At 39.5% G+C, this 14,169-nt stretch overlaps 1 protein-coding gene and 1 pseudogene across 2 annotated transcripts in view; one reads left to right on the forward strand and one right to left on the reverse strand.

The window, feature by feature from the left end:
- Positions 1-14,169, forward strand: part of SLIT2 (slit guidance ligand 2) — a 407,371-nt gene that overhangs the window by 135,184 nt on the left and 258,018 nt on the right. The gene's annotated exons all lie outside the window — the stretch shown is intronic.
- On the reverse strand, positions 4,491-5,321 carry LOC109560360 (nucleophosmin pseudogene; annotated as a pseudogene).

Below are 14,169 nucleotides of genomic sequence, written 5' to 3' on the forward strand. Positions count from 1 at the left end.
CAGCGCTCAGCTTCTTTATAATCCAATTCTCACATACATACATGACCACTGGGAAAACCATAGCCTTGACTAGACGGACCTTTGTTGACAAAGTAATGTCTCTGCTTTTGAATATGCTGCCTAGGTTGGTCATAACTTTCCTTCCAAAGAGTAAGCGTCTTTTAATTTCATGGCTGCAATCACCATCTGCAGTGATTTTGGATCCCAGAAAAATAAAGTCAGCCACTGTTTCCACTGTTTCCCCATCTATTTCCCATGAAGTGATGGGACTAGATGCCATGATCTTCGTTTTCCGAATGTTGAGCTTTAAGCCAACTTTTTCACTCTCCTCTTTCACTTTCATCAAGAAGCTCTTTAGTTCTTCTTCACTTTCTGCCATAAGAGTGGTGTCATCTGCATATCTGAGGTTATTGATATTTCTCCCGGCCATCATGATTCCAGCTTGTGCTTCCTTCAGCCCAGCATTTCTCATGATGTACTCTGCATATAAGTTAAATAAACAGGGTGACAATATACAGCCTTGACATACTCCTTTCCTGTTGGAACCAGTCTGTTGTTCCATGTCCAGTTCTAACTGTTGCTTCCTGACTTGCATACAGATTTCTCAAGAGGCAGGTCAGGTGTTCTGGTATTCCCATCTCTTTCAGAATTTTCCACAGTTTATTGTGATCCACACAGTCAAAGGCTTTGGCATAGTCACTAAAACAGAAATAGATATTTTTCTGGAACTCTCTTGCTTTTTCTATGATCCAGCGGATGTTGGCAATTTGATCTCTGGTTCCTCTGCCTTTTCTAAAACCAGCTTGAACTCTGAAAGTTCACGGTTCACGTACTGCTGAAGCCTGTGTCAACTCAATTTTATTTTATCATTTATTTGTTGAATTTTGGTGGGATGGAATCCATACTCCTTGCATTGGCAGCATGGAGTCTTAACCACTGGACTGCCAGGGAAGTCTCACTGTTATTTTTAAGAAAGTGTTTGCTAACCCCCAGTCTCTAGAATCTTTGGATTGACCGCTCTTTGCCTGCCCTTCTTCTTGACGTGTTTCATCTTTTTCAGGCACACAGGATTGATTGGGTTTCATGCACAGCAATCCCAGATCAGATAGCTATGTCAGGTGTGTCTGTGCACAGTCCTCCCTGTCCCTCTCCCTCTCCTGCTTCACTGCTTTTGCATCACACTGGATATTAAAAGAAGTAAAGCACCAGGCCAGTCTCAGCTTGCCCCTGTCACTCATACCTGGGACAGTGCAAGTGACTATATGTTAAGCTTCTGCTTTCCTGACTGAAGAACTTTGGTATCTTCTTTTATGATACTTGTGTATCGTTTTCAGCCTACTTATGTCCCTTCTGGTAAAGAATCTGCCTGCAGCTCAGGAGACTCGGGTTCCATCCCTGAGTCAGGAAGATCTCCTGGAGAAGGGAATAGCTACCCACTCCAGCATTCTTGCCTGGAGAACCTCATGGATAGAGGACCCTGGCAGCCTCTAGTCCATGGGATCACAAAGAGTTGGACATGACTGAGCAAGTAACACTTTCACTTTTATATCCCTTCGAGATCTCTGTTCTTCTTCTTTCCTTGAAAGGTTTTCTATTTTATATAGGCAGGGGCCAGGAACAAGAAGACTTGTCTTATGTGAATGATTCTGAGTACTCTGTACTAGCAATACCACATCATAAGAGAAATTGCTAGGAATGAAAATTCTCCAGTCCTAACCCCAATCACTGAATCAGAACATCTAGGGGAGGGGCCTGGAAGCAGGGTTTCAGCATGCCCTCCCGGTGATTGTGATGTCTGCCAAAGTTTGAGAACCACTGCCTCACATCATACCTGCAACTAAAACTAGATGATCTCTATTGACCAAGTTTCATTCTTGATCTGTGACAGAGAGCTTTCTAAATGTAGAAAACTCCTTTGTCTTTCCACAAAGATTGGCTGGAGTAAACTCAAAAATTCTGTTTTGAAAATTAAAACGTTCTTTTTTGTTCTTGCATTTCTGGCCTAATAATTCTCGTCCTTTCTGAATCCCTCAATGCGTCTGGTTAAATGAGGTAAAATACACAGGAAGAATGAGCATCTTATGAGGGTACAGCTTTCCTAAATAATACTCCTCTGTGCATTCATGATACAAGTTTTTTAGATGGTGGAGTATGGGCCTGGGACCAGCAATATGATTTGCTGAGTCAGGAGTTTTAATTCTAGACTTTAAGTGGTTCCAAGATTGAAATCCTCAGCTTTCTTGGACAATTTCATTTAGACCTGCAGGGGGATCCCAAATTTAGCAGGAGTAAAAGATAATTCCTTTTCTTTCCCCTCAAACTACCCTATATTTCCTGAATTCACAACCTCAATGAATAGCTCTGACAGACTACAAGCATCTGTTTTGGAACTGGACTGAGCTAGATTCAAATACCAGTGTCATCATTTATTCGTGTTCTAGTCTTGAGCAAGTGAACTTTCTACATTTCTTGTAACATGGAGGCTCCCATGTTACAGGCTCCCATGTTCCAATCCCATGGGTAAATTTTGGAGATTTGGAGAAAGCACATGATTGATAAATGGTATTTATTTATTTATTTACTATCCTAAACTTGATGCCACCTCAGCATCCTCTTAATGATCAAGTCGCTAGGCATCACTTTCATAAATACCTTTCAAATATTACTTTTCTTTCAACAAATCTCCACCTCTAGCAAAGACCGTCTCAGTTCTTTTGGGATGACATAGTTTCTAGTTTGTTCTTCCTAACCTCTTGTTGGCTCACCTCTTTCTTGGAGCTGCCATTTACAGTTTTGCGGGCTCTAGAGAATCCCAGGGACGGGGGAGCCTGATGGGCTGCCGTCTATGGGGTCGCACAGAGTCAGACACGACTGAAGTGACTTAGCAGCAGCAGCAGAATGCACAAGGCACCCATCTAAGGGGCACCATTCAGAGGTCAGAGAAACCTCCCATTCATGCACAAACACGTACCCACTCTCACACAGCCATGCACACCCCACAGTCAGTGACATAAACATTCAAATGCACACACGTACACATTTCCACAAACTCAGAGATCACCTGCCACACACACGCACTCACATCCATTAACATTCACACACACATTTGTGTATGAAAAAGAGCAAAGCATATTTTTCAACAGAATATACGTTTATGTGACTGTATTGAGAAAGGAACACTTTTTTTCATCCACATGGGGGTGTCATAAGGTTTGCTCTGCTGTCCTCTCTCATCTTTTCTTCAAGAGCTGCCAGAGCGACTCTGTAAGATGCCCCCACCCTTTCCCTGGACCATCTCCCAGGGCACTTTATGCCCTCTCAGACACACATCATTGTTTGTTGCCCTAATGCTTACCCAAGGTTCAAAAACCCCAGGAGATTTTCACTGGTACCCAGCCTTGTATCTTACCAAAAGGAGATGGGTAACAAATTATTTTTCATTCACTGAATAGGCAATGAATGTTGTTTGGGGGCCGCTTTCTGTATATATGGATTCACAAAAATACTGTGTCTTAACTTGCCTGGCGATGGTATATTTACTTATTTAAATTAAAAGAAGAACTCAGAAAAACATACCTAGCCACTTAGGTTTCATTAATAAATATTCTGTGTCATACATTTTTAGCAAAAGGAGAAATTGCAGTCCTCCATCACTGTAATCATCGCTCTGTTCCTCTGAGTGGGCTAAAAGAGTTCCAGCTATCTTATTCTTAAGCCATACTTTTACAGTCTTTTAATGTCTAATATTTAACGGGAATTCTTTATTTGTACCACCACTATGCCAGACACTTGGAAGCCTAATTTCATTTAGTCTTCAAACCAGTTCTGGGGATGGGTTGATTTTTATTCCCATTATCCACATGGGGGAATATATATTTATATATATATATATATATAAGAGGAATTTGCTTGATGTCAAATGGTGCATAAAGGGCAGAACTTGGCTTCAGAACTGGGTTTATCTGCTTTCAGAGTTTGTGGTTTTAGAATGATTACTGGGCATTCTTTTAGGCCTCATTAAATTCATAAAAATTAGAGTGGAAAAGGAACCCAAAGAGTAAAGGATGAAATACAGTTTAATACAACCATTCTTTAGATTCTCTAACTTCCAAAGTTAACATTGTTCTATTTGTAAGTGTGAATGATCTTAGCAATTTTTGAAAAAATAACTGAGTTTATTTCACATATATATTTTTGTCTCCCCTTCATTTCCTTTTGTCTGACCACCACTACTACTATGTCTTATTGTAACATTCCATACATACTTAGAAAACCAAGCAAAGGGTGAGTTCCATCTTCAAAAACTAAACAAACAAACAAACAAACAAAACATTTTGGACAACACATTCTTAGCAATGGAACCTGAACATCATTTATCAGACATGGTAGGGAAAGTTCTCACTCTGCATTGTAAAATTGGCAGCCAGATAGCACCTGTTACAGGAATGAAATAAGATGGAAGATTTTAACAAAGAGTTTAAACTATTTTCTTAAATAGACTTCCTGCACTGCCGTAGATCTAAATAGCCTCTTGATAAGTCACCCGGATACAATTGTTCACATAACTGATGAACTTGGCCTCCACTTTGAGAAGGATACCCTCTTTTTCTACACTTGCTTGCATTTTTACTTTAATGTCTTCTACAAAGCTAGGTCCTTCCCATGTTTTAGGAGTCTTTTCCTGTTTTGTTTTTTTTTTAATGAGTCTTGACCTTTTGATCTTGGTACTGATGATTTTGAGTCTTTTCCATTCTGGTTTGATTCTTTTGCACTTCTGGCCAGAGTATCTCAAGTAGATTTCTTTACTGGAACTTTCCCTTCAGCTGACTCATCACCAGGACCATCATCACCTTCATCATCATCACCATCTTCATCTTCAGCAGCAAGTTTTGCTTATTTTGTGAAATGATTTCCAGATTCACATCCTCCTCCTCTTCGTCTCTTGACTCTGCATCTTCCTTCACAGCTACTAAGTGCTGTCCACGGATACACAGAGGCCCTGACCCGTACTTCAACCACAGGCCCACGGGTGGTGTTACTTCAGAGCCCCTAAGGGACACTGTTGGCTATATAGGTGTTTTCAGAGTTGCTTGTGCCGCTTTAATTGGACTGCCTCTGTGATTCATTGCCTTTGCTTCAACAGCATGTACTTGGTCTGTTGAAGCAGCTCCAAACTGATCATTCTTAAAGATGACTGACGCTCATTTTCACCATTATCCACCTTAAAGGGATAATCTTTGTCAGCCTTTAGTTCACAACCAAAAAAGATAGTTGTGGGGCCTTGGGGGCTCGCTCATGTCCATGTCTATCCAATCTTCCATGGGCAGGTGGTGTGCAATTATGTGGAAGAGAAAGCACGCAGAGATAAGCAGCTACTGTTCAGAGAACAGCTGTGTAGAATGGAGTCATACCAGGGTAGTCTTTGCTAATTTTTATATTTTTCTCTGAACTATAGCATGGTGTTGTTTGGTCGCTAAGTCATGTCTGACTCTTTGCGACTGCATGGACTGTGGTACAACAGGCTCCTCTGTCCTCCCCTATCTCCCTGAGTTTGCTCAGATTCATATCCACCTGAATCACTGACTAAACCATCTCATCATCTGTCATCCCCTTCTCTCTCTGCCTTCAGTCTTTCCCAGCATCAGGGTCTTGTCCAATAACTTGACTCTTCACATCAGATGGACAAAGTATTGGAGCTTCAGCATTAGTCCTTCCAATGAGTATTCAGGGTTGATTTCTTTTAGGATTGACTGATTTGATCTCTTTGAAGTCCAGTGGCCTTTCAAAAGTCTTCTCCAGCACCACAATTTGAAAGCATCAATTGTTTGTTGCTCTGCCTTCTTTATGATCCAACTCTCACATCTGTACATGACTGCTGGATGGATCCTGCTAAATTTTGACTTTTAAACTAGAGAAAAATATTTATTTTCGATTTTTATGATCCTTGCTGGTATGTCTACTCTCCCAGTTTTACACATCTACAAATACTGGGTAAGATAAAACAAAGCATAGAAAAGGAGATGCTTAAGGCCATTCACAACTTCAAGCATCTTAATACTGAACTTGGAAGCAAGCGTATTGATGTTGAGTAGTATTTCTCTATATAAAGTTTGAAAAGATCTCTTAACTTATATATCTTTTATTCTGAAATGCCATTTTTCAAAATGTGTCTACAATGGGATAAACATATTATTTTATAAACCTTACAAGTTGCCTTTAAAAAAAACCACCAGATATGGATTTATTGTGGGAGCATGTTTACATATACAAATATTATTTTCCCATTTTCAGTTCCTTGTAAATAATAGGTGCGGGATGCTAAATGTCATTATATTTATATGCAAAGCAGCATTTCTAATCCTGAGTCACTTCTTTCAACTAACACATCTGTCTTTGACCTCTCTTCCCATGGCATTTTAGAATTGCTAGGGAATTTATAATCAAAATTAGTTTGGCAGCTTTCTGAAAGATAGAACCAAATGTTCATTGCTGGAAGAAAAACATCAACTAATCCTGCTTTTATTATCACACTCAAGAAAACCACTTTTTGCCACTGATTTTAAGTCTGTTGTTGATTTCTCTTGGATCAGCTCTCCTGGATTTCAGTTTATAATTATATGTAATGTGAACCCCAATTTTGAAATGCCTAACTTTCTATTGTATGCAGTGTTTTATAAATAGTCTATTCCATTTCTCTGAAAGAAAGTTTTCAAGGAAGTCAAGTGTTTTCTGTTTCAAATCTAAGTTTAATAATAACCAGTATTAATGGTTATTAATGTGTCATTGGTGTCATTCATTCTAAAATCTTGTCTGTCTTTTCATATAGCTAATATGTGTTAGTCACTTAGTTGTATCTGACTCTTTTGCAACCCTGGTGATGCTCCTCCATCCATGGGATTTTCCAGGCAGCAATACTGGAGTTTCATTTCCTTCTTGTCATTTACTTCTCCAGGGGATCTTCCCAACCCAGGGATCGAACCTGGGTCTCCCTCATTGCAGGCAGACTCTTTACTGTCTGAGCCACTGGGAAAGGCCCATTGCTTTTATGTGTGTATGTAATATACGTGGGTATATGTATGTGTGTATAGCTCCTCAAGTCAACTCCAACAGAATTCCTTAGAACTTCCTTTAGCAGTTATCTACTCATTTGACAAATATGTATTGAATTCTTTTGATGTGCTAGGTTTACTCCTAAGATTTAAAAGTAAACCAATATATAAAATGACATTTTTTATACAGATATATAAATGACCATGAATGACCCTATTCAGTTGCTCCAAGGACTCCAAATCTACTGGGAGAAACAAGCAATGAATAGCAGTTATAATGCCATATAGTAAGTGCTTCTCTGGAGTACACATAGGAGATGCACAGCCCATTCCAGGAACGGTAATGAGATATGGAGTGGTTGGCTGGAGCCATCTGAGGCAGGAAGGTTTTCAGCAGGGTGAACAGTGAGCAGCATCTAGAAGAAGTATTAGCAAAACCTAGCAGAGTTTGTCTCTTAGGGGTTGTTCTCTATGAGAGGCTGTAGGTATGGTGACTAAGCTCACGGACTCTGAGGTAAACTGACTGTGTTGGGATCCTGGCTCTGACACTTATGGAACATGAAATTTAGCATCACTTTTGTGTGTCTCAGCTTCCCCATTTGTGTAAAAGTGGGCTTTAGACTAATACCTACCTTATGAAGGTACAGTGAGATTATATGTATTGATATAGGCAGGATGCTTAGAGGAAAGTACTTTGAGAGTACTTCTATTGGTTTGTTAGGGGTGAGTGTCAGAATAACACAAACTGGGTGGATTAAACAATGGGATTTATTACTTCACAGCTCTGGAGAACAGAAGTCCGAAAGAAATGTGCCTGCAAGGTTGGTTCTTCCTGGGGACTGTGAGAGAAGGATCTGTTCCTGGCCTCTCTCCTTGCCTTATAGATGGTCACTCTTCTCCCTGAATCTCTTGGTGTATTATCTTCCCTAGATGCATGTCTCTGTGTCTAAATTTCCCCGTTTTACAAGGATGCTAATCATATTGGATTAGTGAAGTAAAAATCGCTTAGTTGTGTCCGATTCTTTGCAACCCTGTGGACTATACAGTCCATGGGATTCTCCAGGCTAGAATACAGGAGTGGGTAGCCATTCCCTTCTCCATGGAATCTTCCCAACCCAGGAACTGAATCCAGGCCTCCCGCCTAGCAGGTGGATTCTTTACCGGCTGAGCCACCAAGGAGACCCAAGAATACTGGAGTGGGTTCTCTAGCGGATCTTCCTGACCCAAGAATCCAACTGGGTCTGCTGCATTGCAGGTGGATTCTTTACCAGCTGAGCTACCAGGGAAGCTGGATTAGGGCCCAACCTAGTGACCTCATCTTAACTAGTTACATCTATGGCAACCTTATTTCCCAATAAAGTCATACTCTGAAGTACCGAGGATAAGACTTCAACAAATGAATTGGAGTGGAGCATAATTGAATGCACGTGTGTGCGTGCTCAGTCACTTCCGACTGTTTGCAACCCCATGGACTATAACCCACCAGGCTCCTCTGCCCATGGGTTTTCCGGGCAAGAAGTCCTTCTCCAAATGAATGCATAACAGTGCTCAATTTTTTTAAAAAGATGCTCATTTTCTGTTGTATAAAAGTTAAATGTTTAGACAAGATAGGTGAGAATAAGGAGGAAATTTGAATGGAAGTAGCTGTCCCTTTGACAGGTAGCAGTCGTTGCCCAGAACTGCAAAGGTCTGTTGTGGTATATTTTTGATACTTAGGAGAAAAATGCCAAAGCCCATTTTTTCGATCATGTGCTTATCTTTTCACTTCTTAAATTGAAGATACATTTCTACTTTTAGTTGCCTCTTACTAAAAATCATAGTTATATTTTTCCGGGCTATGATAGAACTTAGAGATCAACAGTTCCAACAATCTCACTTGGAGAGGAGGAGAGGAGAGGGACAGGCTAAGGAGGCCTTTGTTACCACCTTTGTAACCTCAGTGGTACCCTTCTGGCCCCCAAGCCTCTTGGGGGTAAGAGAATGTCAGTGGCACATACTTCACTTATGTCTCACAGGTACTCAGTTGCCTTCAGCAACATTTACTTTCCCAACTCACTTATTATTTGTGGGAAGAGAAAGATTGCTTACAGAAGAAATGGATAAAATGATGCTTTAATCTATTGCTTTCAATTTCACCCCAACTACTTTTTGTATTTGGACTTTTGATTTAGGTTGCCATTTCTCTGTTCTTCAGCACTGAAATAGCCTCTTCCTAAGCATGTCAATCCTGTTTATTACCTAAGAGTCATTTCCTGCTGCCCCTCCAGGTGGTAAATGGCATCTTTTGCTAACTGAGATCTCCTTTCCCATTCCTGTGGTTCCTTTCCTGTCCTCCCTTTCACTGTTTCATTCTTCACTTTCCTTCCTCCTGTCTCCTCTCTCCCCTTTCTTTCCCTTTCTCCCCCTTACCCTATCCTTTGCAGCTTCATTCCTTATTTTCCTGTTTCTTCTAGAGACAGTAAACAGGAAACATAGCTTCAATTGTTACTGAATTTTTGTACATTAATACCTTGGAAAGATTTATGGTTTCTTAGCTGTGACAGTATAAACTCGGGGTTTATGTTCACTCAGTACATCAATCACTTTTCTGCCAAATCTAAAAATTCTGTGTCAATAAGCCACAGAACTGAAATCTGTTAACATTTCCAACATCAATATGGTGTTGTCAAATTTGAGATTTAGTCTTTTTTTATTGCTTTTTTCCCTGCTTACATCATCACTGATGGTCTGATTAGAAAAAATGGAGTGATAAAACATGGTGAAACAGTTGTTACAGGGCTACTGTGTATGTATATAAGTGGTATTAAACAATTAGTTGTAATTTCTAAGCATTTTAGCTTGAGGAGCTAGCACTTTTTTGTTGCTCATCATGTTTTTCCCATTCAGATTTTAGGTAGATTAATAGTAGAACACACATGCATTGTATAATTCTTAGAGCAAAAGTGGCATCAGAGTTGTGTTCTTCAAGTTCTTCAGTCTCTCCCTGCAAGTGAGAGACTGTCCAAAAGACTAGTGAACAACTCAAAATGCAGATTCAGTGACGGTGAACACATACAGCTTTGTTGATTTCCTTTTTCCTGGCATATAAATAGAGGCCTGAAAAATATTTATATTTTAAGAATATTTTACTATGATTATTCAGTTTATTTTTCATCTTTTTAATGACCTAGTCATTACAGTTACATCTGCATATTAACCCTGAAAAGGGTCTAATTTTAGAGTTGTATTTTAGACTTTGTACATTTCTGAGGAAGAAATATGACAGTGGCAAGGATTAAAAGGTCAGATGTTTCATTTTTCATATTCTATCCCACTATTTCCAACTTTAAGATCTCAGGATCCCTATAAACTCTTTGAGCTAAGTATGTGTGTGCTAGTTGCTCAGATGTGCCCGACTCTTTGTGACCCCATGGACTGTAGCCTGCCAGGTTCCTCTGTCCATGGGATTCTCCAGGCAAAAATACTGGAATGGGTTGCCATTTCTTTCTCCAGGGGATCTTCCCAACCCAGGGATTGAACTCTGGCATCCCGCATTGCAGGCAGATCCTTTACATCGGAGCCACCAGTGAAGCCCAGAGCTTATTGAGGACCACAAATAAAGAACTCTGACGCTATTTGAGATCAGATTACCTGGATTTTGGTGTTGATTGCACGTAACTGTCTAATCAACTCCTTCAGCCTCTGTGAACTTATATATCCTCCCACAAATGAATGGTTTAAGAGTAGGAATGCTTTAAATGTAATAACTACTTGTGAGGTTGTGAGTCCCTCACTCCTGAGGGTTTCACGTCCAAGAAGGCACCAGATTTCCAGCATGTTGTTGACAGGACGTAGGGGTGCATGTAAGCTTGATTGCTTCAATGTCCATAGATACCATTTCTCCCCTTTGAGGACAGTAGTCATATATCCACATTCTACATCAGGGAATAAATGAATTGGGAGCTGAAACCGATCCATGGCTGCTAAGGCCCTTGAGGTGAACCTCAGATTGAGAGCAAAGGGAAACAATGTGTCAGACAAATGAAATCAGTATGTGATTGTCAATATTTTTAAAGTTTTATAGAATGAGGTAACACTGAAGGCTGTGCTTGTATGTGTGAGGCAAGGAGGATGTGGGAAATCTCTGTAGTTTTCTGTCCAGTTTTGCTGTGAACTGAGACCTGTTCTAAAAATTAACATCTATTTAAAAAAGAAATGCTCTCCACCAAACAAAAAACAAACAAAATCTCCAAAGCCAGATGTCTTCACTGGCAAATTCTACCAACCTTTATCGAAGAAATAATGTCAGGTCTACATAGACCTTTTCAGAAAATGGAGAAAGACAGACTACTTCCCAAAACATGGGATAATAAAATCAGACAGCTCCATTAAAAAAAACGGTAATCCAGTATCCCTCATGAACATATATGCAATATCCCTTTTCAAAAATTGTAATCACCATAGCAATAAGTAAAAAACGTAATACATCATGACCAACTCAGTTTTATCCCAGGAATGCAAGGTTGCTTTAAATTTCGAAAAATCAATCATTGCAGTTTGACATATTAGCAGATTTTTTAAAAAGGGAAAATATTTAACATTTAGAACTCACTCATGGTAGAAACTCTTGGCAAGCTACAAATAGAGGGGAACTTCTGCAAACTTATAAAAGGCATCCTTGAAAAACCTTACAGTTATCATTCTCCAATATAGTAAACTGCTCTTCCTCTAAGTTCAAGAGCAAACCAAGTATGTCCACTCTGACCACTCCTATTTGACGTTGTATAGAATATCCTAGCCAAACCGGTAAGTCTAAGGAAAAATTATACATCTTCGTAAGGAAGAAGCGAACTCTCTAACATTATTGTTTTTCTTTTTTTGGTAGAAAATCTTGAGGAATCATCAAAAAATGCATTCAGACTAATAATTGGACTTGTCAAGGTTGCAATATGCAAATTGCTTACTCCTCTCATGTTTTTTCCCAAGAGAAATGGAATTTTTGTCCACACACAAATTTATATGCAAATATTCAGTGTAGCTGTTAAAATAATAGTCAAACAGTAGAAAAGAACTCATTGTTTATCAGCTATTACTGTGATTTAACAAATGTAGTGGTATCTATAGACAATGGAATTCTACTTCTCAGCAATAAAAAGTACTGAGCTATTGGTACTTATAACAGCTCTCAGAAACCTCATGCCAAGTGAGAGCAGCTAGACATAAAGGACTCCACGCTGCAATATTCTTTATATGATATTCTAGGAGAAGCAAAATTAAAGTAAATATATCAGTAGTTGCCAGTGGTCAAGACCCAGAGAGAAATTGACAGCCAGGGTCATGAGGGAACTTTTGGGGACAGTGGAATAATTCTGCATTATGATAGGTATATTGGCAACAGGATGACAACATTTGTTAAAACTCTTTGAATTGTATATTTAAAATAAATTTTATTTCTCATAAATTATACTAATACAAAGCTGACTAAAAGTAAGATATAAGACTCTAACCAATACAATATTGTAAAGTAAATAAATAAAGGGGGAAAAAAGACTATCTTTAGATAACTCTTAACAATTATACTGACAAAAAGTGTCACCAAGGATTTCAGTAATTGATTCAGAGTTGTGGGCTGATAAATGGATGAAAATAACCCCCAAAAGCTCAATATTATTAATAGAAAGCAACCACTGAAACATAATGCTGCAACATAGCCACATAAGGAGATCAGTAAATCCTAGCCAAAAGTTTAAATCTTCCATTATTTAATGAACTTGACCCAAACTGTGGCACTTGTTAGTAATTTTAATGGTGGTAACAAATTTCATATGTATATGCTTTACAGTTTTAAAGAAGTTAGAATCTTGTACTGTGTTTCCTGAAAGATCTTAAGGTCTGAGATATATTCTGACCATGAAAGCAAGAAAAGTCATGGGTATAAATAGACATCATCAAAAATTGGAATGTTCTCTAGAATGCCGTGTAATTTCCCAAGTCTTTACACCCATTCTGCTAGCCTGTCTGCTTCTGTTGCTTCTACTTTCTGAGAATCTCATTTTGGGTATCCCACATTCCAACTTGCTGAGATAGGAATGACTCACTCACTTGATTTGACTGATGAGTCATTCTCCAAGATGATGGGTACCCACTGAGAAGATTTGTTGTATCAGATTAGTTCACTGCCCAGGATAAGGAGCTGTTTTGAGGACAACAGTAAGCTCTGGCTTGGATGGGTATGATGAAAATCATATGGTACCAGGACAATGATGGCAATATATCCATGGCAGTTTTTATCAGAAGTAGCTGTGGCCTGACTAGCATTTTAGACTATAAAACCTCTTTAGTATATAATTTCATCTGACCCCTATGACATTTTTAACTTTTCTTTTTATAAACGAGTCTTTGTAGTTCTTTGTCTGGTGAATGGCTCTCAATAGGTGCTCAGTAAGTATTTATTGAAAGAATTTGTGAAGAAATTAATAAATGGATTAATGGAGAGATGAATAAATCAGTGAGGTTTGCAGAAGTTATGTAACTTGGCCAAGGTCATAGGACCTGAAAACATTAAAGGAAAGCAGTGGAGTAAAATGAGCAATTAGTTATGCAGCCTTTGCACTCAGATCTGGACCTTAACTTGCTTAGCCTCAAGTTATTCCTATGTGAAATCAAGATAATGGCTGCATTTACCTATCAGGGTCTTGAAGTAAAGTGAAGTCGCTCAGTCGTGTCCGACTCTTTGTGACCCCGTGGACTGTAGCCTATCAGGCTGCTCTGTCCATGGGATTCTCCAGGCAAGAATACTGGAGTGGGTTGCCATTTCCTTCTCCAGGGGAACTTCCCAACCCAGGGATCGAACCTGGGTCTCCCACACTGCAGGCAGATGCCTTACCCTCTGAGCCACCAGGGAAGCCAATCAGGGTCTTAAGAGGCATTAAATGGAAAAATGTTTGCAGGCCCAACAGCACATGCCAGGCACTTGCTATTGTTGTTTAGTTGCTAAGTCGTGTCTGACTCTGTGACCCCATGGACTGCAGCACGCCAGGCTTTCCAGTCCTTAACTATCTCCCAGAGTTTGCTCAGACTCATGTCTATTGAGTTGGTGATGCTAGCTATCTCATCATCTGTCGCTTCCTTCTCTTTTTGC

The sequence above is a fragment of the Bos indicus genome, chromosome 6 (assembly GCF_029378745.1).
Source record: "Bos indicus isolate NIAB-ARS_2022 breed Sahiwal x Tharparkar chromosome 6, NIAB-ARS_B.indTharparkar_mat_pri_1.0, whole genome shotgun sequence".
NCBI classification, from domain to species: domain Eukaryota; kingdom Metazoa; phylum Chordata; class Mammalia; order Artiodactyla; family Bovidae; genus Bos; species Bos indicus.